We start from the raw sequence: 24,429 nt of genomic DNA, 5'->3' as shown, positions 1-24,429 counted from the left end.
GCCGCACAGAGAAATGCGGGAAGGTGCCTTTTGCTGAGTCAGATCCTTGCTGCATCCAGCTCAGTATTGCCTACACTGACTGGCAGCAGCTCTCCAAGGGTTCAGATGGGCCATATTTCCCAATACTACTTAGAAATGCTGAGGACCAAACCTGGGACTTTCTGCTTGCAGAGAGGAAGCTAAACCCCTGAGTTGTGACTAAGGGAGAAGGGTGGTATGAAATTATACCGAGTCAGACCATTGGTCCCTCTAGCTCAATACTGTCTGCACAGACTGGCAGTGGCTCTCTAAGGTTTCAGAGTGAGAATCTTTTGCAGCCCCTACCAGAGATTGAATCTGGCACCTTCTGCATTCAAAACAGATTCTCTGCTGCTAAGCTACACAAGCCACATCCATGGACTCTGGTCTAAATGTGGGCTTGGATGAGATGATCCTCGTGGTCCCTTCCAACTCTAAAATTCTACTTCTTTCTTAAAATGATCTTTCTAGAGTCTGGAGAAGAAGACTAGCTTTCCTTTAGGCAGGACAGAGTTCTAGTCCCTATGGTTGCAGAGATAACTTTGAGAGAAGCTCAGCTTCCTCCAAAGCTTGCCTGAGATATTTTGCTCTCCGAGCAAGGCATTCTTTTCTCATTTTCATTTTTAAAACATCACTAGTGTTAAAGCTATGGTTTCCCCAGTTTTCCCAGTAGTGATGTATGGAAGTGAGAGCTGGACCATAAAGAAGGCTGATTGCCGAACAATTGATGCTTTTGAATTATGGTGCTGGAGGAGACTCTTGAGAGTCCCATGGACTGCAAGAAGATCAAACCTATCCATTCTGAAGGAAATCAGCCCTGAGTGCTCACTGGAAGGACAGATCCTGAAGCTGAGACTCCAATACTTTGGCCACCTCATGAGAAGAGAAGACTCCCTGGAAAAGACCCTGAGGTTGGGAAAGATGGAGGGCACAAGGAGAAAGGGACGGCAGAGGACAAGATGGTTGGACAGTGTTCTGGAAGCTACCAGCATGAGTTTGACCAAACTGCAGGAGGCAGTGGAAGACAGGAGTGCCTGGCGTGCTCTGGTCCATGGGGCCACGAAGAGTCGGACACGACTAAACGACTAAACAACAACAACAACAACAACAATGTTAATTGCTGCGCTCTTGGGCTTCGCAAGACTTAATCGAGGTGCAGATGGACCTACAGGATTCCTGAGTCCCATTACTAAGAAGTCAGCTATACCAAGTTGCTTCCATGCAATTAGCAACTGAGAAACAAACTTATTGCTTAATCAAGGGACATTGCAATAGTATAACAAGTGTCACGCCACTCAAAATATGACTGGAAAGCAAACTTACAGCTTGATCCTTTGCAATCTCCGCTATATCATGCAGCAACAATAACAACCAGTAATAATAACAAAGGGTCCTATTCATTTGCTATTTAATGCAGCACTTTAACAACAGTGTAGACGTGAGAGATGGAGGATATAAAAATGGTGCAGTTAGGATTTTAATCCAAACCTAACACATTCACACTTAAACAATACTTTAAAATGTGCGCCTCTGACTTTGCAATGAGGTTCTCCAACTAAATAAAGCATATATTATATCTATCTATCTATCTACCTACCTATCTATCATCTATCTATCTCAGGGGGATTTGGTGTATAAAAACGCATATAGTGATTAAGATGATGTACATAAATGCTTTATCTTATGGGACATGGCTTGTAGTAATGTGTATGGGAAGCAGAACAGGCTAGAAGAGCAGCTACAGTGTAAGAATTTCGCACAGAAAGGCCAACTTTAAATATAAATAATCTCTGCAGAGCTTTGGAGATTTGAAAACAAGACTCAGAGAATGAGAAACTGAAAGAGGGGCTGGCATGGATGAAGGGTAGAAAGGAGAGTGTGGGGAAAAACCACCCTGCTGTAGCAAAGCCAATTCAGACAATGTCATAAAGTACATTTTAAACTCTCAAAAATTTCGCAGTGTTTCAAAACCATACAGCATTTAATGTATGACTTTCCTAGTTCACCAGCGATGATCTCTTGGATTCTCCCCTCCATCCTATTAACCATCTCTTTCCTGCCTGTTTTATTTCCCACGAATTCAAGAGTTTTGCTGCCAAAGGCATTTCCATTTCTCAGATGATGCTTCTCTCCATTTGGCCCTTGCTTAGACTCCCAGTTGAGCCTGAATTCAAAGGAACAAAGAAATTACTAGAAGGCTGTGTGCACAACATAGATTTAAATCACCTGCCAAAAGAAAATCCTGGGAACCTGTAGTTCATTAAGGGTGCTGGAAATCATAACCCCATGTGGAGAAACTACAGTCCTCATGATTCTTTATGGGGGTGTTGAATGTGTTTTACATGTATAATGTGTACACAGCCTAAGTGATGCAAGCTTCCAAGTCACACAGATGTCTACGTCAGGGAAAACTCCAATGCTTCACTCTTCTCTGTGGCAATAACATGCAAAGTTCACTGGTCACGCTAGCATGTTTAGTTGTGGCAGGATAGGCTGTTGCTCAATCGGCGTAGCATCCCACATGCCGCATCACCAAAATCACTGTGAATCAAGCCTGGAATCTCCTCTCCATATCCAGTCATCGCAGGTTATGATGAAATCAGCAAAAAGTGCTTTGGCAAATAGGTGTGTGCTCTCCTGATACAACACACACCCTGCGGCTGTCCTTATCTACCAGGGATGGTTCTTATTTTCTGGAAATGTAAAGTTGGAAAGGGGTCTTAACGCCTCGTATCTAGCCCAGTGCAAGGAATCTAGAGCTGGAATATCCCCAACAGGAAGCAGACCAGCCTCAGAGAAGGCAGTGGCACAGCCAGGGACAGACTTCGGGCCATATGTCGGGGTCCTCACATGAGTAGGAAGTTCCCCTGAACACAGCAAGGCTGGATGATGACATTTTGCAGTGAAATAATGCACACAGCTATCTAAAGAGGGCTACCTCTCCCTGTTGGGAAGTGGGTGGCGCTGTGGGTTAAACCACAGGGCCTAGGACTTGCCAATCAGAAGGTCAGGGGTTTGAATCCCCGCGACGGGGTGAGCTCCCATTGCTTGGTCCCTGCTCCTGCCAACCTAGCAGTTTGAAAGCACGTCAAAGTGCAAGTAGATAAATAGGTACTGCTCCGGAGGGAAGGTAAATGGCGTTTCCGTGCGCTGCTCTGGTTCGCCAGAAGTGGCTTAGTCATGCTGGCCACATGACCCAGAAGCTGTATGCCGGCTCCCTCGGCCAATAAAGCAAGATGAACACCGCAACCCCAGAGTTGGCCACGACTGGACCTAATGCTCAGGGGTCCCTTTACCTTTACCTTTACCTCTCCCTGTACTGGACTGTTAATTCCAAAATCTAGAACTACCTACCTGTACCACTGTGCTCACTATCCTGTTTTATCATTGATGCTGTCATTGAACTGGATTTTGTTCCTTTCACTACTGTGTGTGGGGGCGGGCTATCCAGACTCCTTTGTGCAGGTAACAGAATTCCTCTGACTGCAGCCCCCGCTTCCAAGATTTAAAGCTCTGAGTTGAAGCACCTTGAAACCAGCACGCATGGATCTGTGTGCATGGGTGTCAGTCAGGACTGGATTTAGGTTTGATGAGGCCCCTAAGCCAGGCATAGGCAAACTCAGGCCCCCAGATGTTTGGGACTACAATTCCCATCATCCCTGACCACTGGTCCTTTTAGCTAGGGATGATGGGAATTGTAGTCCCAAACATCTGGAGGAACAGAGTTTGCCTATGCCTGCCCTAAGCTATTGAAGCTATAAAAGGTAAAGGTACCCCTGCCCGTAAGGGCCAGTCTTGCCAGACTCTGGGGTTGGTGCGCCCATCTCACTCAAGAGGCCGGGGGCCAGCGCTGTCCGGAGACACTTCCGGGTCACGTGGCCAGCGTGACATCGCTGCTCTGGCCAGAGCCAGAGCCAGAGCCAGAGCCAGAGCCGCACACGGAAACGCCGTTTACCTTCCCGCTAGTAAGCGGTCCCTATTTATCTACTTGCACCCAGGGGTGCTTTCGAACTGCTAGGTGGGCAGGCACTGGGACCGAACAACGGGAGCGCACCCCGCCGCAGGGATTCGAACCGCCGACCTTTCGATCGGCAAGCCCTAGGCACTGAGGCTTTTACCCACAGCGCCACCTGCGTCCCTATTGAAGCTATAGGGCTCTTTATATGTCCAGCTGTCCTTTGTCAACAACAAATTGTCACTGTTTTTGTGTGTTGAATATATGTTAAATGGTAATTTATGGACCTAATAGGTATCTAAAGCCATTTGGACATAACAAAATATGTATTTTATCTAAGTAATTGTTGAACTGAAATACAATTAAGAAGTATATTAGTAGTGAAATACAATTCAGAAGAAGTATATTAATAGTGAAATAATTATTAAGCTCTAACTTATATTTTGGAAATGTACATCCAGCAGTTTTTTTTCCCTTTAGATTTTTTTTGGGGGTCCAAGAGAGGGGGGCCCTAAAAGCTACAGTTTGTTTAGCTTATATGTAAATCCAACACTGGTCTCAGTGCATGTGCATGGATCTCAACCCGGTCCTAAACCCCAAAGCTAAGGGCCAACTCGCCTTTCTGCTGCCTTCAGCCACAAAGCAGAGCTCTGGTGAACCTCCGCCATGGCAGAAGCGGTGTGAAGGTGTGAAGTCAGAGCTGGTGGATTCTGGGCATTCTCCCATTGGTGGAGACAAATCCAAAAGCCCCCACCATCCTCTGGGCCCTCAACTGCACAAGCCTGAAGCTGGCACAGGAATAGAAACAAAGTAAAAAAAACAACAACCCACCACAACTTTCCATCCTGATTGGTGAATGCCAGCAGGGCTTCGTAAGTGAATCCTCCCCGGTCCCTTACTGGGAGTTACTTTCAAAGTTCCCGGAGTTACTAGCCCACATTTTTCACTAGCCAGTTTGGTTAACAATTGTCACCTTTTTATTGCTCATATCTTCCTCTTCTGCAAAAATGTACCCAGGAGAGCCTGCATGGCAGAATCGTAAAACCATCCAATATAACCGTGAGAGTGCAAAGATGGGCCGATTTTCCCGAAGCTGTGACAAAAGCCTTATAACCAACATGTTCTAATTGAAACAAGAGCCGAAACATTCCGAAACATGCCGCAATAAAACCCGGCGTCGCACGTTTCTGGTGAGCAAAACAAACCTCGTTGAATTTAATGTGCGGTTAAAAATCTGCACTAAGAACATAAGCCTGGCAGGATAAGGCCAATGGCCCCTCTACTCTAGCATCCTGTTCTCTCAGTGGTCAACCGGGTGCCTGTGGGAAAGCAGCAAACAGGATCTGAATGCAAGAGCCCTTTCCCTTCCTGCAGTTCCCAGCAACTGGTATTCAGAAGGGTTGCTGCCTCTTGACTGTGGAGGCACAGAACAGCCATCATGGCTAGTGGCCTTCAATAGCCTTCTCCTCCATGAATTTGTCTCATCCTCTTTTAAAGCTATTGAAGTTGGTTACCATTACCGTACGTCATTACTGCCTCCTGTGGCAGTGAGTTCCATGGTCTAACTATGTGCATGAATACACTCAGAAGTCATTATCTGAAAAGTGGTGTGTGTGTGTGTGTCTGTGTGGCTGAATCACCATCAATCTGCTACAAGCCTATCTCCCAGAGCAGTGCTTTCAATCTTGGGTATCGCAATATTGTTGGATCACAAGGATAGGGATCATTCTTCGGCCCAAGGTCTGCATTTCCTTCTGGGCAACCTTCCAAGGCCACATGCCCGTGATGGGCTTTGGTTGAGATCCCAGCATTGCAGAGGGTTGGACCAGATGGCCCTTGGGGTCCCTTCCGACTCTACAATTCTATGATTGGAATCTATACTTCTCCCAGTTTTGCAGGGCAGGTCTCCAGCTAGTTGATGTGCACAAAAATGTGTATACTGGGGTCAAGTGTGCGTACGAATAGATATACAGTTATACCTTGGGTTACAGAAGCTTCAGGTTACAGACTCTGCTAACCCAGAAATAGTACCTCAGGTTAAGAACTTTGCTTCAGGATGAGAACAGGATGAGAACACTGCGGTGGCGCAGTGGCAGTGGGAGGCCCCATTAGCTAAAGTGGTACTCAGATTAAGAACAGTTTCAGGTTAAGAATAGACCTCCAGAACGAATTAAGTTCTTAACCCGAGGTACCACTGTATTGGTGAAAACAATGTACAAAAGTGCAATAGGAGGTAACTGCTTTGCAGACGTGTGTGTACATTTGGTGATATTGCCTACCAAAAACAGGACAGGGGGAGAAATTCACACTAAGACGCTGGTGAATTTTCATGAGGTATTCATAAACCGATGCAGGAATTGTGGAGAACCAAATTGAAGGTTGGGGGAAAAAGAGGCATGTAAAGCATTGTAGAACAGAATTGTGGAGTTGGAAGGGATCTCGTCTAGTCCAATGCCCTGCAATGCAGGAATCAAAGAGAAACTGAAATGGACAGATTCACCAATCCTTCAGATGAATTCAATAATTTCCTACCTCATCTGCACTCAGTGGCATGAAGAAGACTTTGTGGCAGATGTCAGTGGCCCTTCTCAGCAAGAGGCGGAGGAGAGGCACCCATTCCAACAAGGTTGTTTTACTACATTAACAATGCAGGCCTAACTACATCTACTCAGAAGCAGGTCCTGTTGAATTCAAGGGGACTTACACTCAGGCTGGAATGCAGACTAATCTATGGGTTTCCCCCACTCTTAAATTCAGTTCCCCTTATATCTGCACATGTTCATGATTTATTTTTTTTAAATTGTATGCATTCCCGCCCCTTTCCCCCTTAAGGTATACCTTTTTGAACACAATTTTACTTGTATGCACTCCCCCCCAAGCAATTCAGCCCGTCTTTGTGATTTTCTCTGACATATGCATTTCTTTCCTTTCCTTGCCTTCGGTTTTTTTCCCATGCATTCTTTGGTATGGGGAGGGCATTGTAAAAACTGAGATGGGTGAATAGCTGTGCTTTGTTTTGCTGATTAGTTTGGGGAATGCAGATGTGGTAGCTTTGCATTAAAATGTGACTTGAGCGCACCTTTCTTCCTCTAACTTTCATCCCCAGCTAAGTGGGGTTGGGATTGCACCCTAAGGGATCAAGTAGAGCCTTCACCCCCTATAGTTAGACCATTAAATCCAGAGTAGAAAATTCCCTTTGCTACTTATCTTTTAAAGCATTTGGTGCTAAGAGGACAGGTTCTCTCAAGCAAAGGATTTGTTGGTGCCGCAGGTGGGGTAGCCTGTGTTTCAACTCGTAAGTTTGATGCAAAGGTACCAGATTCTGTTCTTTGCAAGCTATGGGAAGGGGGTTGCCATAAATCCAGATGGATTCAAAGACACTACATTTTTTCGCAGAAAACATTGCATGAATTCAGCCTGAGGACCTGGGCAGCAAGATGTTCTCAGAATCAAATCCTACTGAGCTCAATCCAATTCACTCCTAGGGAAGCATTTCTAGGACTGCCAAATCTTTCCATGTGACTTTGATTTATGTGAAGTTACCGTACATTTGCAAAGGATGAGCAAAGGATGAGTGAAAGAAACCCAGAGGAATTCAGCTTGCAAACATACACATTAGGCCATTGTTGTTTGGAATAGGAAGACGTGTGCAGAGGGACAGTAAGCATGTTTACTCAGAAGTGAGTCTCACTCAGTGCAATGGCACTTGATCCCTGGCAAAGTGCTGAGAATCTCTGCTTTAATTACCTCCCCTTGCAGATTCCCTACCATCCTGCTCAGCAAAACTTTTCTGGATGATCAACTGCATAGCAGCTGCGTGCAGAGAGAGAGAGAGAGAGAGAGAGAGAGAGAGAGAGAGAGAGAGAGAGAGATCAGAGGATGCAGTTAGCAAGGACGAAAACAGAAATGTCAGCTGCAGCAAGGAAAACCATCAAATGAGCCATTTTGTGAGCAAGTGGCTAGTCCTCATGAGGCAGAAGGGAACATTCTGCTACAGAAAGATTTTTGGAAACATATGCTCTTGTATAAAGAAAATTCTAACTGTTTCACTGTTTGCAAACCCTTCTTTGTGCATACTCAAATCTCTCTCTCTCTCTTTCTTTCTGGAACATATGTGCCCATCCATGGATAAGGATGGAGGAGAACTCAAGTTTGCACTTCCCAAAGCAGCACACACACACACTGAACTACAGATATCCTTTGAAATGTGCACTTCTCTGAGTTCTGAAACGTTTTCCCCAAGGATTTTTTTAAAAATGGGAAGTATTAGAGGAAAGCCTGCCTAAAAATCCACTTATTAGTAAAAATGACATACAAAAATGCACTTTATTAGGGGAGACCAGTTTGCAAAAATGTGTATATTAGGTAAAATTGCATACAGAGACAAGTACACAGTAAAATGCTGATCAGTGCTGCAGTCAAGGTTAGTTCTGCTCAAAGCAGAACCATCAAAATTAATGACCATGACCAACTTAGGTTCATTAATTTCTACTCTAAGTAGAACTTAGTTGGATTTATATGTATGTGTGTGTGTGCATGCACACGCAAACTGAGGCAGAAATGTAACCAGCTGACTGGAGAAATGAGAAATGAATTAAGAGATCTAGCCTCCTCCTACTTTGGAGCCTTGCACACCCCAAACAATCGCCTTATATCCACACCAATAATACTAATCCCTAACAATTGTATCAATATTTAGCAGCAGCGCCTTGCCTTTCCAGTGTCCCACACCCATTGCCTCAAGCACCAGTAGGTAAGCCTCATAAAAATCCCATTATTGTTATCTCTACATTGCAACAGTGGGTGGGTGGGGACTTGTAGCACAAGGATGGTGGTTTGCCTGGGGGCAGCAGGCAGATGACCAGCAACTTGAGGAGCAACTGCAGCTCAGTCCTAAAGCACATGGAGATGGTCCAAAGTTCAGGTAACAAAAGCCTCTCTTAGCTCAAGAACCCCCGGGAGTCACAATCTAAGGCTATGTAGACAAAGTTTGTTCCTGCATTGCAGGTGGTTCGCCTAGATGACCCTTGGGGTCCTTTCCAATTCTACTATGATTCTAAGTCTGAACTGGTACAAGCCAGCTTCCTTACGTCCCAACACTGAGTGCCAGTGTGGTGTAGTTGTTAGTGCTAGACTAGGACCTGAAGGAGCGTCTCCACCCCCATCATTCTGCCTGGACACTGAGGTCCAGCGCCGAAGGCCTTCTGGCGGTTCCCTCACTGCAAGAAGCCAAGTTACAGGGAACCAGGCAGAGGGCCTTCTCGGTAGTGGCACCTGCCCTGTGGAACGCCATCCCACCAGATGTCAAAGAGAAGAACAACTACCAGACTTTTAGAAGACATCTGAAGGCAGCCCTCTTTAGGGAAGCTTTTAATGTTTAACAGACTACTGTATTATAATACTTTGTTGAAAACCGCCCAGAGTGGCTGGGGAAACCCAGCCAGCTGGGCGGGGTATAAATAATAATAATAATAATAATAATAATAATAATAATAATAATAATAGGACCTGGGAGACTCCAGTTCCCCACTCAGCCATGAGGCTCACTGGATGTGACCTCAGGCCAGTCGCTGCCTCTCAGCCTGACCTGTATCACAGGGCTGTTGTGGTGGAGATTTAGTGAGGAAAGGGAGACCCTTTTATGCCACCTTGAGCTCCTTGGAAAAGGAGGTGGGGATACAAACGCAATAAATAAAATGAGTCAATTGGTTCAGCCATCATGATACACAGTCTGCCCACCAGTCCAGCCAAAGTCAACTGGGATAAACACCCCAGTTTCTGTGACCTGGGATCCAGAGAGTGATGGGCCCATCTCCTTTCCCACTCCCACCTTCAAGCATTACTGATATTTTGCAAGAAGCTGCGACTCTGGTGTTGAATGCAGAACACCCCAACGTCAAAGGTTCTCATGGAGCTGAGCTGTGGAAGCAGATCTCTCTCTCTCTCTCAGCAACTACAGCTTTCATATTAAAGGACAAGTGAGGTCCAAGTGTCTATTTCTCATCTCTGGACCAGCAATACATCTGACAGTGCAATCCTATGCACTGAGTTGGAGCTTACACCTGAGTAGGAGAGCATAGGATGGCAGCCCAGAAGCTATCAGCTTCCCACTTCCAAAAGCTAGTCATTACCACTATTTGCTTGTGTTGTGAAAATCCACTCAGAGGCCAACATTTTAATCTATAAAAAGGAGGACAGCTCAGTCAGCATCTCATCCAGGTACAGGTGAGCTCCAAAACAACTAACTAAAGCCAACAGCTGACAGTCACCAGAAGCGAATGACTGATTCACCTCTAGTCATTTGCCCTCTTTGATGCCCACTCTATCCCATTTTCATTCATTTCACTTTTAACTGGGATACCGCCTTCCTGTATTGCTATATACACAAGGCAGTTTACAAGCCGTAGAAACAACAAAATATACTGCAAAGGCTGCACATCCATTAAAACATTCCGATCCAACAAAAGTATGTCACAATAAAAGTCATTTAAAATAAGTGGCTTATGCCAAATAAAGTAATATTCAGGAATCCATTTCCAATAGAATATCACACAATAAAATTAACTCTCAAAATATCAGCTGATAATAATTAAGCAGATATTTGCTCTCAACAACGACAGCAAATCATTACTAGACTATGACCGACAAAAAATAACACCACAGGTAGAAGACTAAAGGCAGTGTAAATAGATAATCAAAGTCACATAGCTTATATATATATTTTTTAAATGCACCATCGCAACTGGTCCCTTTCTGCTTATGTACAAAAATAGGTCTCCTCTGTGTACAGATTCCTGGAAGTTGCTTGAGCCTCCCATGGGGCCAAAATAGATGGAACATGGAAATCACAGCAGAGTGTTTGTGGTCCTTTGGCTCATTTTCCACAGTACACCTGTGGCAGAACACAGCAGAAGGTAGGACCAATGGTGGGTAGAAGAATCACAATTCCAAATTCTTTCCCTGGGTCAAAGGAATTGTCCATGAATTGGAAAAACCAGCACTGCAGGAGAAAGGGCTGGTTGGGAGAAACTTGAGGCACTAGTTCTTTTTGCACAAAGACTTTTTCCCTTTTTTGCTTAAAAATAAGGGGGGGGGGTGACATCGAAAAGGAGTTCAGGCACCACCTGAAGTGTTACAGTCCTTTCTTCCACCTCATTGTCCACCCCTCCGCTTGCCTGCTGTAGATGCTCACCAAACTGTATCAGTTGTAGAAACCCGTCCAGGAAAACACACAGAGACAGTCAAATGTAATCATAAGAAGCCGAGCTACACTACCATTAGCCTACTTGCTCTAAATATAGCAATTATGAGCTGGTTTCAGGCACTAATGCCAGGGCAGAGCCACACACAATGCACACACATTAGCAGCCGCAAGAAAGCGATCGGTACCTTGGTTGCCCCCGCTCTTCTCTTGAACTGGGAGCCGGGTGGAGCAGCGTGGCGCGCAGCGCGAAGGAGCTGGCAAATTGTGAGCGCAAGATCCTGAGAGTTTTCTTTTATACCCACAGATAAGAGCGCCTGGGAGCTGTCCAGCCTTGTTATGCAGATTGAGAGGCTGAGTCACGGCTCGAAAGGGCTGGAGCTTCATGGAGAGACGCAGATTTCTTCCCAGGGAAGAAGACCAGACCAGACCAGCCAGTCGGAGGACGCGGAGAAGCTTGCTCAACTTGGGAAGCCTTTGGATTCATGCGGAATCTCGCGCAAAGGCGTCCGTTTGTCGGCTGCGATAGAGCGAGGAGGAAACGAGGAAATAATTCCAAATTCTGAGGAATCCTCCTTGCAGTGTCTTAATCGTCCTCGTCTTTCGGGTGATTCGGTCACTTCTCCTGCTGCCCTCAAAGATGCCGAGTGACCTCCCTGCCTCGGAAAATTTCCTCCTGTATTCTCAGGAATACAGGGAGCTGCCTTACACTCAGCACGTGTTGTGTACCATTGGCTCGTCTAGCTCAGTCTGGTCGACACTGATCGGCAGCAGTTATCCTGGATAGCTCAGTTACTTAGAGCGCGATGCTGATAACGCGAAGGTTGCAGGTTCGATCCCTGTATGGGGCAGCTGCATATATTCCTTCATTGCAGGGGGTTGAACAAGATGATCCTCACGGTCCCTTCCAACTCTACAATTCTGTGATCTATGATCCAGGGTCTGGGGAAGGGGTGTTTCCCGGTCTTATGTGGAGATGCTGGGGATTGAACCTGCAACCTTCTGCATGTCCACAATCCTTCTACTTGGAAAAAATCTGGTGTTTGGACCAGGGTGCTTTTGGAGGGGCCACCACAGTGCTAGTTACTGAGACACTTCCTTTTGGAGTTTTACATGGGCTGTTGTTGTTGTTGTTTTTAAGCACCATTTATTTACATCTACATTTCAGTTTTTAATATTCTGGTCTCTAGTGTTGCAGCTCCTTTCCTCCAACTCTTTTCTTTCTTTCTTTCTTTCTTTCTTTCTTTCTTTCTCTCTCTCTCTCTCTCTCTCTCTCTCTCTCTCCCTTCCTTCCTTCCTTCCCTGACTGGCAGCAGCTTTCCAGGGTTTCAGAAGAGAGTCTGTCCCAGCCCTACCTAGAGATGGGACCTTCTGTATGCAAAGCAGATGCTCTGTCACTGAGCTACAGCCCTTAAGACACAGGAACACAACGTGCAACACACACACACAGGAACACATACTGAGTCAGGCCATTGTCCATCAAGCTCAGGGTTGCTTACACTGACTGGCAGCAGGTAGGGGATAAATCGCAGCCCTACCTGGAGATGCCATGGGAGATTGAACCTGGGGCCTTCTGCATGCACGGCAGGTGCTCTACTGCTGAGCGACGGCACTTCCCCAGCCCAAGGCTGGCCAAGGAACCTTTCTTGCATCAGCCCATCTTAGAAGAGATGCCTGGAAGTGAACTCCAGGCCATCCGAATCCAGCATCTGGTCTACTGCCATAGCCAGCTGCCTACCTTGCTTATTCCACAGGGTTGCGGGATTTGGGATCATGCCTGCCTGCGTGAATGGGAGGGAGGGAGGGAATGTTTGCACATATTATTCCCACCCATTGCAAGCTGCAGCAAGGATCATTCAGTGATGTTGTTGTCAGTGTTTTCCTGGATTGGATTAACCAGTTGTTTTACTGTGATTTTTTTATTTTAAAGTGGGCAAAGGATAACCAAGATCTACTGTGCCACTGAGTTTTGTTCACAATAGAATGTGGCTGCTTTTAGACTCTGTGGTTTTGTACACTTTTATCTCTTTTCTTTCACCAGCACTGGGACCACTGTGTGAACGGAAGGCAAGAAGTATTTAAGTGAAGGGGTTTGGACTAGATGACACTCTGGGTCCCTTCAATTTTATGATTCTCTGAAATTAAAATGCAACTTTCCACCCTGATGACGATTTCTGTCTGACATTTCTGGTCAAATGTATAGTGCCGTCGGCAAGTAGAGGGGCAACCACAGCCAGAGGCTTAGTGGTCCAGAGTTGCAGGAGGTCAAAGACCCATTACTATTTTTGCAGCAGAGTCTCTCTGTATGAAAGGGGAGCTTTTTAGCCCCTGAGAAGAAGGATTCTCTCCCTTTGGGCTGATTGGAACCAATCTGAGTAAAAGGAGGTGAGTCGGCCAGTGGGGATTGGCTCCTAGGGTTACTCTGGAGAAGGTGCGCAGGGACAACACCAAAAAGGAAGAGTTCTATATGCTCCAAAGCTCAGCATTTTCACTTGACCAAAAGCACAAGGGGGGGGGGGTTGGTTTCAAGAGAACAGCATGCAAGTTCTGTTATGTGCAATGGAACGTCATGGAAAACGCAACTTAACTCACTCCGAAAGAAGCTATAGGACCGCTCCAAACATACATGCACAGAAAAGAGCAGATCTAGCTGAAAGGCAGCACATGAAGGTTTGCATTGATCGTTACAATACATCCATTATTATTATTATTATTATTATTATTATTATTATTACAGTGGTACCTCTGGATGCGAAAGGGATCTGTTCCAGAGCCCCGTTCGCACCCTAAGCAGAACGCAACCCGCGTCTGCGCGTGCGCAGGTCATGATTCGCTGCTTCTGCGCATGCGTGTGATGTCATTTTGAGTGTCTGCGCATGCGCGAGCGGTGAAACCCGGAAGTAATGCATTCCGTTACTTCTGGGTCGCCACGGAGCACAACCTGAAAATGCTCAACCTGAAGCATATTTAACCTGAGGTATGACTGTATTATTATTATTATTATTATTATTATTATTATTATTATTATTTATTTTGTGTAATCTTAGAAGGTTATATCATTTTAGAAGGGTCGTGGCTGCAACTGAATGAAGGGACTCTGCACTCTTGCCATTAAACAACAGACTCAATGGCTATAGGCCAAGGAGCAATGGGGTGCCTAAAATGAGTCCCCGATCATTCCTTTGCAAGCAGGGCTCACTGTTTGGCACTGACAGCAAGCCCTGCTACAGTTGGCTGCATTAGAGAGCTCCTCATCTCTTGTGAAGCCGAAGAGGCATAGACAGGGCTTTGCCTCACCGCAAAATCACAGCATCTAAGCAAGCAAATCAGCACTGTGCTTCCAGCTCCTCTGCTCTGTTGCTTTCAGTTAGCACTCCAGCTTTGCAGGGGTGGACTGGGGGACTAGGAAGGAAGGAGGCTTCACAGCCACATGCAAGATCTGACCTCTGGATCAACAGGGTTACGGCAGCTGGAAGATGATCAGTTTGTACCGAATTGGAGGTCAACGCGAAGGAAGTGCTTGAAACTCAGCTCTCTGGTGAAGGCCAATTTAAGAAGCAGGTTATGCGATGCATCACCCTATTTCCTCCTAAGGAGTTCTTGCAAAAGTAATGTCCTTTGCATAGAATGTCCTGACCTAATCTGAACTGGCCGAGGATCTCGCTGACGCTTTTCAAAGGAAGCCCATGTGGGTCACACAACAGTAGCCTCATCTTGATGTGACGTCATGGGTCAGTATGACCAAGTCATACCACTCTCCAGAAATATCCAGAGAGGGCAAAGCAGATGGCGGCTGTGATCCTAACTGTGTAAGTTGCAATTAATTCAATGGGAGTCACTCCCAGGTAAGTGGGGTTGGGATCGCAGCTTCAGTTGGTTAACAGCACACCTGGGGTTGTCTCCAAATCAGTTTTATAGAATCCATAGGAGCCAACTCCTAGGGGCCGAGGTCCCTTCAGCCACCCCCCCCATAAAATATTTGCCCCCTAAAGTTGATGGGCATTGCATTCAAATGGTGTGCATGTGCCGCAGCATGTGACCGATTATGTAGGGCGGAGCTCACCTGTCCCAGCCACAAAATTTTATTCAGATTAGCATCATAGAATTATAGAGTTGGGAGGGATAGTGTCATCTTGTCCAACCCCCCGCAGTGACAGAATCACAGCTTAAATAATTCCTGACAAAAAAACAGTGGCAAGGGAAATTGATGGATTATGCGGAACTGGCGAAATTGACATACAAACTGCGAGACAAGGACAACGGTGGCTTTAAAGAAGAATGGGAACCTTTTACAAATTACTTTAAAAAACAACAAAATGAACTGGACTCCTTAGCAGGTTTTGAATAAACATACACAAATTTATTATAGTTAACATAATAGATAGATACGGTAATATTTACAATTTTATAATATGCAGAGAATAACGTGTGTTGAAAAATCAGAGAGAGGCACTGAGGAAAGTCTTGGGGGGGAGGGGGGGAGGCTTTTTCTTGGGGATGGGGGAAGGGGGGAAAATGGGGGGGAATGAAGATGATATGTTTTTGATACAGTGGTGCCCCACAAGACGAACGCCTCGCAAGACGGAAAACCCGCTAGACGAAAGGGTTTTCCGTTTTGGAGGCGCTTCGCAAAACAAATTTCCCTATGGGCTTGCTTCGCAAGACGAAATGTCTTGCAAGTTCCTGCAGGGTTTTTTCCCTTTCCCCCCCTTTTCCTAAGCCGCTAAGCCGCTTATCAGCTGATCCGCTGATAAGCTGCTTATCAGCTGATCCGCTAAAAGCTGCTAAACCACTAAGCTGTCAATGGGCTTGCTTCGCAAGACGAAAAAACCACTATACGAAGAGCCTCACGGAACGGATTAATTTCGTCTTGCGAGGCACCACTGTAATTTGTTATGTTGAAATTCATAATAAAAATTATTTTTTAAAAAGAAAAGAATCCCTGACAGACGGCCCTCCAATCTCTGCTTAAATAACTCCAATGTGTGGACCTATTGAAACTGATGAACCTAAGCTAGTCAAGTCTATTAATGTCAGTGAGCCTACTCTGGGTAAAACTAGTATTGACGACGACCCAGGGCCACTGATGTTACCTGCCAATGACAGGCGGAGACAACTCCTTGTGGTTTCATCCCCATCCTTCTTCCTTGCTGAAATCTACAAGGGAAGCACCTAATCTAGAGAGGAGGAAGCTGACAGACATGTCACTGGATGAGTTGCAAGTCAGATGTCAAGCAGGTAGGGCTGCCTAAGGGCAGACTGAGGTTGCTACAACTGTGTCCCCAGTTGCCCTATATTATTATTATTATTATTATTATTATTATTATTATTATTATTATTATCAGTTATATCAGTGGTTCTCAAACTTTTTTCCTCTGGGCCACACTTTCAGAATAAAAATTTGCTTGGGCAACACCGATTTTTTTTTATTTATTGCTAACAAAAAAGAAAGTAACACCTAGCAGGGTTACTACTTTATAATATGACCACGGGACATCCAGAAAGTGTAAAAACAAGGCAGGTGCATAAGAACAGGACTCATTTCTGCACACCTGATGCTCTTGTTCTCATTTTGAAGAGATATCCATATTCTGCAAATAAAACAAAACATTTTGATACCATCATGTGGTATACTACACTGAAATGTTTAAATCAGGGGTCAGCAACCTTTTTCAGCAGGGGGTCAGTTCACCATCCCTCAGATCATGTGGGGGGGGGCGGACTATATTTTTTTGGGGGGGAAATGAACAAATTCCTATGCCCCACAAATAACCCAGAGATGTATTTTAAATAAAAGGACACATTCTACTCATGTAAAAACATGCTGATTCCCGGACCGTCCAGGGGCTGGATTGAGAAGGCAATTGGGCTCCTTAAGTTGCCTACCCCTGGTTTAAATATTCCTTTGATTGTCCTTGACTGTCTCCTGCCATGCCAGTGTGGCACGCTACGACCTTTGAAAACCATGGCCCTAAATAGACCAGACTCCATTGCTTAGATCATCTGGGGAAATACTGCTCATGACGCCGTACCTAGAATATCATCGTGGGGCAGGATAGGGGAGAGACTTGGATCATGTCCCACTTAAAGGAGATTCTGTTGAACCTGCAGTTCAATGCAGTTCTCCAGCCCAGCAGTCTTTTCTTTTAACAAATGTGTACATTTGGGGAAAGTGTGCATAAAAAGGGATATATCAGTGAAAAGAACATACTCCGATGTTAGGTGGAATTGTTTGCAGAAATGCGTACATTAACTCAAAGCTAAGTACAAAAGAAGGTGCTTATTAGGAGAAATTCGCACTAAACGTGGAAGAATTTCGTGATTTTTTAAATTAAAAAAAAAGTGTGAATTACTACAGAGATGTGGAGAAATGGATTTAAGATTGGAAAAATGAGAAACAGAAAGAACCAAAATTGGCAGGTCCCTCCACCCTGCATAGGGCAGTGACCATTTTTGCTGTTTACCCTCGGAAAGCCCTTCCCTCTGTCTTATGGGAAGTGGCAGACATCTTCTAAAGCCATTGATTTGCATCCAATGTAAGTCCAGCTCAGAGCAGACCCACTGAAGTTAATGGAGATAACTAACTTAGGCCCAGGGCTTTTTGTCAGTCAGAACTCACCAGAACTCAGTTCCGGCACCTCTCAGGTGGGTGCCATTGCCATCCTAAGAGAACGAGAGAGGCGTTCATGGTGAGTTCAGGCTCCTCTTTTTCTAGAAAAATATTACTGCTTAGGTCCATTGATTTCAGTGGGTCTACTGGACTGACTTAGATACAATCCATATCTTTTTGTCCAAACCTTTCCTGACCCACAAGACCAGACCTTGTTGAATTCTCCAAATTCCTGTTTTTATTTATTTAAAATGTGTTTATACTACAGTTTGGTTATACCTTATGTTCTCGCTTTACTGATATGGTATATTGCTTTTATATTGTATTCAGCAAAGAGTTTATTACACAGTTTAGAAATGCTTTAAAATGAATAAGTGAATGAATAATGAATGGTACTCACAGCCTGAACATTGGAAATAGAAGGAACTGCAATGTTTTCTAAGGCCAGGAGATATTTCCTCCTATGTCTCCTATGCTCATGACTGATGTCTCAGACCCTGACCTCATGCACCTAGCCCAATGCTCTCTTGTCAGAGAGAGATAAAGATTTGGGTTTTCCCCCATGACAAAGGAAGGTGCCTTATGAGATACTAAATCCCACATGTTCAGCCTCGCAGCAGAAGCTCCACACTCTCCATCGAGTCACAGGAAAGACCTAAGTCCTGCCTGACTCACTCAGCTTTTCATCCGATTTGCTCAGGGGTTGTTATCCAGAAAAAAAGTGTCAGAAAGATCAATGCAATCCGTGTTGGAGCCCGTAGGCGTAACAAGTTTTCTCCTGAAAGTGAATTGCATAATTTCTCCCTCTGTGTGACAATTATGGCTCTCTGCGCCTTGAGCAATATTAATTTACCTCTTTATGTAACCATTTTTGCTCTTTGCTCCTTAAGCAATGCTCAGACTAATTCCGCCCTTCTTAACATTTTTTATATAAAACAACAACAACAACCCTGCATAAATAGGCTTCCAAATGGATGTTCACGTGTAACAGATGCTTATGCTATGGGTCAAAGTTTCAGAGGATTGTTTACTGAGAGCGCAGCTTTGTATCTTTATTGTTAGACCTTATGAAGAAGTATGTGGTGAGTCCTTAATTTGATTGTATATTCGCTGAGATATTTTCATTGGTTTATTTTTTTTCTGACGCAAGAACGTAAGAAGATATCCCTGCTGGGTCAGGCCAATGGCCCATCTCGGCCTCATCCTGTTCTCACAGTGGCTGACCAGATGCCCCCAATGGGAAGTCCACAAACAGGACCTGAAGCAACAGCAACACTCCCCATTTGTGATTTCCAGAAACTGGTATTCAGAGGCATACTGCATGCTGCCTCCAAAAGGGGAGGCAGAAGATAGTCTTTGTGGCTAGTAAGGTAAAAGGAAAAGGACCCCTGGATGGTTAAGCCCAGTCAGAGACGAAAATGGGGTTGTGGCGCTCATCTTGCTTTCAGGCCGAGGGAGCTGACATTTGTCCGCAGACAGCTTTCCGGGTCATGTGGCCAACATGACTAAACCACTTATGGTGCAATGGGACACCGTTATGGAAGCCAGAGTGCACGGAAATGCTCACCCCGTTGCAGGGATTCGAACCACCGACCTTCTGATTGGCAAGCCCAAGAGGCTCAGTGGTTTAGACCACAGCACCACCTGCGTCCTTGCATCCGTGAGAGCCATACCCTCTGAGTATCTTTCTAATCCACTTCTAAAGTCACCCAAATTGGTGGCCAACACAGCATGTTACCAGAGTGGATTTCATAGTTTAACTGTGCACTGTGTGGAGGAGTACATATTTATACCCTCCAGTATTTATACAATGAAAATAGGGACATCCTATTCAACATCATCATCATCAACAACAATTTTATTATTTATACCTTTCCCATCTGGCTGTGTTGCCCCAGCTACTCTGGGCAGCTCCCAACATATCTACAAGCATAATAAAACATTTTAAAAACTTCCCTATTCAGGGCTGCCTTTTGGTGTCTTCGAAAGGTTGTACAGTGGTACTTCAGGTTAAAGACACTTCATGTTACAGACTCTGCTAACCCAGAAATAGTACCTCGGTTAAGAACTTTGTTTCAGGATGAGAACAGAAATCACACTGTGGCAGTGCGGCAGCAGCAGGAGGCCCCATTAGCTAAAGTGGTACCTCAGGTTAAGAACAGTTTCAGGTTAAGAACAGACCTCCAGAATGAATTAAGTTCTTAACCCGAGGTACCACTGTATAGTTACTTATCTCCTTGGCTCAGGGGGGTCACATAACTCCATATCCACCAACATTTCTCTGATTCAAATTGGGACAATCTAAGGAAAAGCGGGACATTCTGGGATCAAATCAAAAACCGGAACGGCTTCTGTAAATCAGGGACAGTCTCTGGAAAATAAGGACGCTTGGGATGGCTGCATCTTCCAACATTCAGCTTCCTCTGATGGTCCTAAGGCCTGATTTCTCCACACAACGCAGAACCATATACAACTCTGTCATCACAGCTCCTCTGCCTCTATCAACTACATCTTTATAAACAAGGACAGATCACCATCCGATCTGATACCCTAATTGGTACTTAGAAGCATGACTGTTTTTGTTTTGTTCCCATTTTGTACCTGTTAGAGTGAATTATGTACATTTCATTGATGTCGTCAGCCGCCTGGAGCATGGTATAACAATGGAAAGGCAGCGTGCAAATCAATAATAATGATGGTTTGCTCACTGATTCACTGGTGATGGTTTGCTCAATAGAAAAAGATGAGAGTGTCAAAAGCAGGCCATAAATCATGCACAAGTACAATCTAAGTTTTTAAAAAACCTGGACAAGCAGGAATGTTTTAGCCTGATAATTAAAAGTTAACTATGTATGTTGGCGAGAGTGCCTGTCGCTCCCCCCCCCCCGAAAAAAAATCAGATCTGCAGATTTAGCTAACCAGAATATGTTGGGAAGTGACATGCCCATGACACTTTTTATTCCATGTGCCAAAATGACAGCTGGAAAATGGGGACATATTTTGAGATTTTTTTTGGAGAAAGCTCATTGTAACATGGCCTTCTTGGTAGTGGTGCCCCGACGATGGAATACTGTCCCCTGTGAAAACAGGAACAAAGGAAAGTTGCTCAGAATCACGAGTGGGAAGCTTTCCTATTGCGCTCCGGTCCTGCTTGTGAGCTTTCCATTGGGGCATCTGGTTGGCCAATGTGGGTGATGGACTAGATGGGTCAACGGCCTCATCCTGCTCTTTTTATGTTTCTATGAGTAACATGGACTGATGCCTTCAGGCCCTGCCTGTGGGCTTTTTGGAGTTTCCTGAATGGCTGCTGGGAGAACAGAAAGCTGGACAAGATACACCTTTGTGTGACGCAGCAGATCTCTTCTGATAGTCTTATGAAAGATTCGCCCATCCCTAACTGGAGAAGGGAATGGCTGGCTGGAACCCTGAGCAGGAGGCACTCTGCACTGCAACACATTTGTTGCGCATCCCACTCATTATCTATCTCCTATTACTGTACTTTAGTTTCCTGTTGGGTAAGTCACCCTCTGGAATATGTCGAAGGCGGAATGGAAAGCCATAAAATAAACTTAGAAATGCCGGACCAGTTCTGAGTCACAATCTGGCTAGTCAGGATAGTCCATTGCTTACCACAGATGTGTGTATTGGAAAACAGATGTGTGTATTGGTGGCGCTCTTGATGTTTCTGGACTCGAACTCGCATCAGCACCAGCCCAGCATGACCAAAGGCAAGTGATGGGCCACATGCATGATATTTTTGTTTTGTTTTTTTGTTTGTTCTGCTTTGCATTAAATAAGGGACTGAGCGGAGAAACCAAATACGGTATGAAAGAAGGGGGTTGTAACCAATGCATGTCCTACTCAGAGTAGATCCATTGAAATGAATGGATGATACAGCATACAAATCAGTAATGATGATGATTTGCTTGCTGATTTACTGGTGATGGTTTACTCAATAATTGATTAATGGATTAATTGAAATTAATGGATGATTAATTTCAATGGGGGATGCGGGTGGCGCTGTGGGTTAAACAACAGAGCCTTGGACTTGCCGATCAGAAGGTCGGCGGTTCGAATCCCTGTGACGGGGTGAGCTCCTGTTGCTCGGTCCCTGCTCCTGCCAACCTAGCAGTTTGAAAGCACGTCAAAGTGCAAGTAGATAACTAGGTACCGCTCCGGAGGGAAGGTAAACGGCGTTTCCGTGCGCTGCTCTGGTTCGCCACGAGCAGCTTAGTCATGCTGGCCACATGACCCGGAAGCCGTACGCCAGCTCCCTCGGCCAATAAAGCGAGATGAGCGCCGCAACCCCAGAGTCGGCCACGACTGGACCTAATGGTCAAGGGTGCCTTTCCCCTTTACCTTTAATTTCAATGGGTCTACTCAGAGAAAGGCCCTATTTGCACTATATATTTAAAGCATCTTCACACCACTTTAAATGGCCGTGGCTTCCTCCAAAGACTCCTGGGAAGTGTAGTTTGTGAAGGGTGCTGATAGGAGACCCCTCTCCTCCTCACAGACCTACAATTCCCAAAGTGATTTAACAGCCAATCCCTTTCCTCAGGGAACTGTGGGAACTGTAGCTCTGTGAGGGGAACAGGGGTCTCTAACAACTCTCAGCACAAACTAAGCTTACCCGGATTCTTTGGAGGGCGTTGTGACTGAAATGGTATGATACTGCTTTAAATGTATAGTGCAGACGGCGATTAACTTAGGTCCATTCCTTTCAGTGTCTCTGCTCCAAATAAAAGACATTTGGGTGCAAAATAATAATAATAATAATAATAATAATAATAATAATAATAATAATAATAATAATAATACAACAACAACAGAGAACTATCAAACATTATGGAGATGGGTTAATCCATGTACTCTTTGTTTTGCTCTTGGTGCAGAGATGGGCAAGGAGATAATCACTCCCCAATTATGGGATGTGCAGCTTATTATTATGTAATTTTTCTCCTGGAGGATCAGCATAAGCTGGTGTTGATTGCTAAATTTCTAGAAACTGCCATTAGAATAAGGGCCACAAACAATTTTGCTTTCTGAGTTTCAAATTGTTGCATAATTTCTATTTACTTCTGCGATTTTACCTGCACACACACACTTTACACAGGAAATTAAAATGACTGGCACTTTGAAATTTTGTTTGGTCACTTTGCCCGATAAGTTATGATTATGTTTGCATTTTTTGTAGAGCAAATTGCAATTCTAGTTGCTAATGCAAATTATCTATCTATCTAATGAAGAACAATATAAAATCCATAAATATTGCAGCTGCAAGGAGGTGTGGCCAAACACACTAGAAGCATCACTAGAACCCTGCATAAGAGGTTAGCAACTGATGGAAACATCAGCTAAGGACAAGGGAGAGGACATTCTGCTGTTGGGGGGCCACCACCAAGAAGGCCCTTTCACGAGCCACTGACTTACAAACCCTACTCAGTGGTGGAATCATGAGTAGGGCCACTCTGGCAGGTCTTAAAAGCTGGGCAAGAGAAATATTGGGGGATGCAGGGAATTGGATAAGTTGTTCAGGGCTTTGTAAGTCATCATTACATCATCTCAATAGCATACTGGAAGCTACTGTAGCCTCGTCAGATCTGGTGTTCTATTCACTTAACTGGCTGAACCAATTAATATACTTGATGCAGCCTTCCTAGTCTGGCCCTCCCAGATACTGCTCGACCTCAACTCCCATCACAGCAAACAGTGCCAGTGGTCAGGGATGGCTGGAAGTGTAGGTCAGCAAGATCTGGGGGGGAAACCATGTTGACTACCCCTGGGTTAGGCCACAGACCAGTAATCCATGAGAGGTGGTAGAACATTTTACTGCTCAAGGGCCACATTCCCTTCTGGAAAACTTCTGGGGGGGGCACATGTGGGTGAGGCCAGAGGGAAGAGCGGGTGGATGAATGAATATACATTTCCTCATTATACTAGGCTAGTTTCTACATGAACACAAGGCAAGCAAGAGATCAGAGTTGAAGACAACATTCCAGCCATGCGCAAACAGAGTTTGAAGCAGGGCTGGTGAGCAGTGCAGCCGGGAGAGAGTTCAGAGGGCCGGAGAGAGATGGTTGGAGGGCCACATTCTGCCCCCCAGGCCTGAGGTTCCCCATTCCATATCTACTTTGTGATTTGTTATGTACTGAGTTGAATAGGATCCAAAATGCAGCAGTCTGATTGGTCCTAGAACAATAGGATTCAGAATGCAGCAGTCTGATTGGTCCTAGAACAATAGGACCTAGAATGCAGCAGTCTGATTGGTCCACAGGAGCCACCCAATCCAGCTCCAGGTGGAAGTGAATCCACAACCTGATTGGCCTACAGGAGAATCCCGGAATTAGCCAATCACGTGGGGCCCATTGTGTAAATAATGTATATAAAGCAGACATTCTGGAGGAACTTCCATTCCTCCTCACCACTATGAGCTGAATAAAGAGCATGAAATCCACTCTCCACTCCAAGTATATTTCATGATTGCTCTGATGCCACATTGCCTTTGGCCTCCCAGAATAATAAAAATGGCAGTGATCTACCCATTTTCATTGCCCATAGTTGTTGAGCCTTTTTTAAGGGGGAGAGACCACAGCTGCTGAGCTTTCTAAGGGCATGATTGCAATAAATCGCTCACGAAACAGT

General features: G+C 45.0%; 1 protein-coding gene across 3 annotated transcripts in view; it reads right to left on the bottom strand.

Moving 5' to 3' along the window:
* Window positions 1–24,429, bottom strand: part of SCNN1D (sodium channel epithelial 1 subunit delta) — a 72,870-nt gene that overhangs the window by 20,758 nt on the left and 27,683 nt on the right. Inside the window, exon 1 of one of the 3 annotated variants that reach the window (XM_081871019.1) lies at window positions 11,363–11,408. The exons of 1 other annotated variant lie outside the window; for it this stretch is intronic. The gene's annotated coding sequence lies outside the window, so the exon portion shown is untranslated. Of the gene's footprint in view, window positions 1–324; window positions 334–11,362; window positions 11,409–24,429 lie in introns of those variants that run through there. One more of the 3 variants, XM_081871020.1, reaches the window with a different exon arrangement.

This window comes from Podarcis erhardii, assembly GCF_964252035.2.
Source record: "Podarcis erhardii genome assembly, chromosome: 7".
Classification (NCBI taxonomy): Eukaryota; Metazoa; Chordata; class Lepidosauria; order Squamata; family Lacertidae; genus Podarcis; species Podarcis erhardii.
Note: the sequence above shows the minus strand (reverse complement) of the source record. Positions and strands in the feature narration are given on the sequence as shown.